The sequence below is a fragment of the Berghia stephanieae genome, chromosome 6 (assembly GCF_034508935.2).
Source record: "Berghia stephanieae isolate SIO BIC M18660-M18661 chromosome 6, UCSD_Bste_1.3, whole genome shotgun sequence".
In the NCBI taxonomy this organism is placed as follows: domain Eukaryota; kingdom Metazoa; phylum Mollusca; class Gastropoda; order Nudibranchia; family Aeolidiidae; genus Berghia; species Berghia stephanieae.
Window position 1 is genome coordinate 42,011,071 of NC_088365.1, and position 4,909 is coordinate 42,015,979.

Consider the following 4,909-nt stretch of genomic DNA (forward strand, 5'->3'; position numbering starts at 1 on the left):
TCATCGGAATATGGTAAGTACTTTTCACGTATCATCACAAAACATCAACCCAATATGCGATTCAATGAGTGAGAAGAGGAGACAGCCATCCCCCCCCCCCCCCCCCCCCCCCCCAACCCCATCGCTTGACACGCAATGTGACGTCAGCGAGGCAAGGCTGCCAGATGGCCAGACCTGACCAAATTCGATTTAAAATGTGGCTAAATAGAAACTCGCATGGTTTTCACTACTAAGACTGCCCCCCTTTAAAAAAAACTAATTGAATTTGACAAACAAAAAAATTGAATAGACTTATAAATGTCACTGAGACAAAAATAAATAAATAAAATTTAAAAACAGAAATAAAATTCTATATTTGGCCAATTTTGGCCACACGCGTGGCCATCTGGCACAACTGCCGCGAAAGTCTGAATAACCACCCATTCTCTTGCTTTAAAAAAAAAAAATGTTTTCATTGTGTGATGTCAGTGGGCTGTAAATTTTGTCGTCTCTAGTTGAAAATTTCGACTTGTTAACAATCTTTGTCCTCTTTGAAATAGAATTGTCCAATTTCTCTTTTCTCACAGTAAATTAACACCCACACGCTCGCTCTCTCTCTCTCTCTCTCTCTCTCTCTCTCTCTCTCTCTCTCTCTCTCTCTCTCTCTATCTCTCTCTCTTTTTTTTTTTTTTTTTCTTTTTTCTTTTCTCTCTCTCTCCCTCAGAAACAACATAAGTCATGGTCTCAAGCACTATTTTGATTGATGATAATTTAGCAGGCATTTTTCACATCATTTGTATGGGTTGTTAACACAAAATTACCCTTCGGAAATGTTCCAAATTATCAATATTATGTATATTTTTAAAACAAAACCCTAGCAATACAGCTAAAAAAAATATACAAGTTAGAGCTTTTGTGATGTCTTCATCATATTTTCTGAGAAATTTGCCCTAAATGTGCCAATTTTCAATATCATATTCAATGTATTAAGCGAGATACAGCCACAAACCAGAATAAAACGCAGAAAAAGCGTCTCATACTTTCCGTATTTTTAAAAATCTTTGTGGGTCATCCAAATAAATGACACCTTTGAAATTGCATAACTTTTTTATTTATGAATGGAAAGATTTTTACTCAGTGGAGATAGCGCTTTGATTTGAACGTAGTATTTCCCCACAAAAATAGAGAAGAAATTCATAGTCATTGCTACGATATTATGTCATTGTGATTTTGATAGATGATAAAATTGATTTTATAATGAAAAAAAGAAAAAAGGGTAAATTTTATTGTCTAAAATTGAACATTTGTAGCCATTTTTATTATAAATCATTGTCTGGCGACCCGACATAATACCGTTTTAAACGATGGGTTATAAATGTGAACTTAAATTTCATTTGAATTTCATGATCAGGAAAACGCTTTATATTTTTATTACAAAATTAAAGAAAGAGATTGAGAGGAAGGCCCCGAGCGAGCAACTTGAACGAGAAAAGGAGGGAGAGATCAGAAAGTGGGGGAAAACCTGGAGCTCCCTTCCGATAAGAAGTGGTAGCCACGGATAGAGGAAGACGGAGACATAATGAGAAGCAAGGAATTAAATAAGAAACTGTCGAAATTTCTATTTCTTTCAAGAAATTACAGTTTGATTTAAAACAGAGAGAAGAAAAGAGAAGATGATGATGATGATGATGATGACGATGATGATGATGATGATGATGATGATGATGATGATGATGATGATGATGATGATGATGACGATGATAATGATGATGATTGAGAGAGAGAGAGAGAGAGAGAGAGAGAGAGAGAGAGAGAGAGGGGGGGGGGGAGTTTGTGTGTGCGTGTGAGTTGAGAGTGCATTGTGTTGGCGAGAGCGACAATGTGAAGTGAGACATGCCGACGTGGGTTGAGGTTTGATAAGTTCAGTCAGTTTCAGTTGTTATGGTGTACTGCACGGTATATTGTTATTGTGCTATTTTGTGCTATGAAATTCACATTCTGCTTGTCCTGGGTATAAAATCCAATAATTCAGTGGTAAAATTTATGTTTGACTTTAACACATTTCGAGGAAAGTATTGAATTACAAGAAAAGAATAGTTTGTTAACAAATATGTATAACATAAATTTTAAGAATCCGGATTACAGATTTATAATCATTACAACAAACTTTTTTTGTATTCATATATTATATATGTTCATTTCACTAGCCAAACGTTCGCTTTAAATTGTGGAATTATGATAATAATATTCCGGGAAGCGAAGGCAACTTTGAAAAGGAAAGAAAAACCGGCTAGTCTGGGTTTTACACTTCAAATGTCCTTTCCGTAAATCTATTATCTTTACCCGTTTCAAGCTTCTCGTTCCTTCCTAATACGTCCCGTTAATGAAATAATCCACTGCCTGGCATGGCGTTATTGAGCAGCATTGGCACTGTAAAAATGTGCTCTACTCCAGTTCATTCCCCAACGCTTATTCTTTCTATTATTTCATTTCAAATATTGAAAGTTGATTTTATTTCTGAGGCTTCTTTTAAAGTCCAAAGTAAAAATTTATTCAATAAATTTAACCAGTTCAGGTATTGTTTTCAGGAGTAAGAATTTTGGACAGATTGAGGATAGACTTTATCGTAATTCATTGATATCTGAAGTAAAACCTTCTGACCACATTGAAAAAGGCATATTGTCATTGTATAGCAAAACAGTCAACTTCCAGTTTATCGAAAATCCAACCCATAATATATATATATATATATATATATATATATATATATATATATATATATATATATATATATATATATAATGCCTATTAAGAGTTTACTTAACGAGCTGGCTTTAGACATAGGATTGCTCTTGAAAAAAAGTCGGGGGGGGGGGGGGGGGGGGGGGGGGGGGGCGACGAGATGGTCGAAGGGTTAGGGCATTACACTTACATTTGTTGGACCCAAGTGCGAGCCACGTTGTCGGGAACTCGTTTTTTCCATTTGCAAGACACTTTCGCCCATAATGCTTACTTCTGCGGCACTGCTCTGTCGCTGACGCATTACATGGACTATATCGGTCTTTATGGGATAGACATTAAAGACGATTTTCCCCTTGGGACTCGGATGAATAAAGGGGATTTATTATTCATAAATCAAAATGTATTATCATTTATGATTCTTACCTGCTAAAATGCTTTTTGTCTGGTCCTACATGTTAAGTGTTGGTGGTGCCAAGGGACCGCTTGTAATGCGCTTTGAGCACGTTTAGTGGACATTGCACTATAAACTGGCTTAAGTTTTAAAAATAAATCTTCATACTTGAGACTCACTTAAAATATTTCCTGGGAATAAGAGCCAATCACGATTAATATCTAATTGCCCAGAGATTGATAGAGCAAATTTGCCACATGCCTCGCGTGCCCTGGAAAAAAACACGTATTTAAAACCAGAAAATTTGTCCTTCAAATATCGATCAATCTACATGACCCTCATTTTGGCAAAAACTCTCAAACTTGGGACCTCTTATCAACTTTGTCCACACATAATCATCACTTTAAAAAGCTATAACTACTACAATTTTATACTAGTTTTTGTTTCATTTCTCTTTCTATAACCAAGAGAGATTGAAAGCAAATTGGTTTTAGTTTTAGTTTTATTCCCGAAATTATTTATTGGAGTATTTTTGTGGCGAACGTAAACTAAAAGAGACTCACCCCCCCCCCTCTTAAAAAACAAAAACAAAAACAAAACAAAAACAAACCCCCCCCCCCCAAAAAAAAAAAACCCAGAAAAAACCTAACAAACAAAAACAAACAAACAAAATCAAACAGTTCCCCTTAAAAAAACAAAACAAATAAAAACCCGACCTTGTGACACACCCAAGTCATGCCCCTGGCTTGATGCAGTAGCTAAATGGTGACTCGTGCTGCAGCTTGGTTGACTTCAAGCCGCAAGGCTCCTATCAGCTGGTTTGCTTCTCAATATATTATATTTACTCTATCCAACTTTACTCAATTTATCAACGGTTCATTAACTTTTTCCCCATTAGATTCTTCGAATGATTCATTGATGAAATGAGATAATAATGGACTTGTTTTATTACACAATACCCATGTCACATACTTTGATTTCTACCATAGAGTAACTAAGTTCTTTGGTTCACCAAATAAAAACAGTAAGGAATATTCCTACATCAACGGACTAGAATGGACGACAACAATAACGTAATGCATAAAAGCAACCAAAAAGGAAAACTAAAACCCAACGCAAAAACCCGGACAACAAAATAATAAGAATGACAACAATGAATTTATATTCAAGTCATTTACTGTGCTGGAAAACAGGATTCATTCCATCTCATTATTTCCTGAGATTTGGATTGTCAAGAGGCTGAGAGCAACAACAAACAGGTCCGTGTTTACATAATATCAATCTGTTTTACAGCATGTTATTGTTCATTGCCCCCCCCCCTCTCTCCCTCTCTCTCTCTCTCTCTCTCTCTCTCTCTCTCTCTCTCTCTCTCTCTCTCTCTCTCTCTCTCTCTCTCTCTCTCTCTCTCTCTCTCTCTCTCTCTATCTCTCTCTCATCGTGATCGCAATCCATTGTTCTTGTCTTTGTTTGCTGTTGTAGTAGTAGTTGCTGTTGTTGTTTTTGTTGTTGTTCTTGTTGTTATTGTTGTTGTTGCCCTTCTTCTTCTTCTTCTTCTTCTTCTTCTTCTTCTTCTTCTTCTTCTTCTTCTTCTTCTTCTTCTTCTTCTTCTTCTTCTTCTCCTCCTCCTCCCCCCCTCCTCCTCATCCTCATTCTCCACCCTCCTCTATCTCCTCCTTTTACTCCTCTGCCAACCATTGACACAGTTTACGTGATATGAGCATAATTTATTAATTAATGTTATCAACGTAGGGGAGTATTCGACTGAAATACCAGACCGACACACAAGGAGTTTTATGA

The 4,909-nt window shown here is 36.4% G+C and overlaps 1 protein-coding gene across 1 annotated transcript in view; it reads left to right on the plus strand.

Moving 5' to 3' along the window:
• Window positions 1-1,897: 1,897 nt before the first annotated feature.
• LOC144975044 (uncharacterized) overlaps window positions 1,898-4,909 on the plus strand; it is a 241,463-nt gene continuing 238,451 nt past the window's right edge. Inside the window, exons 1-2 of the mRNA XM_078918719.1 lie at window positions 1,898-1,990; window positions 4,011-4,371. The gene's annotated coding sequence lies outside the window, so the exon portion shown is untranslated. The remainder of the gene's footprint in view (window positions 1,991-4,010; window positions 4,372-4,909) is intronic.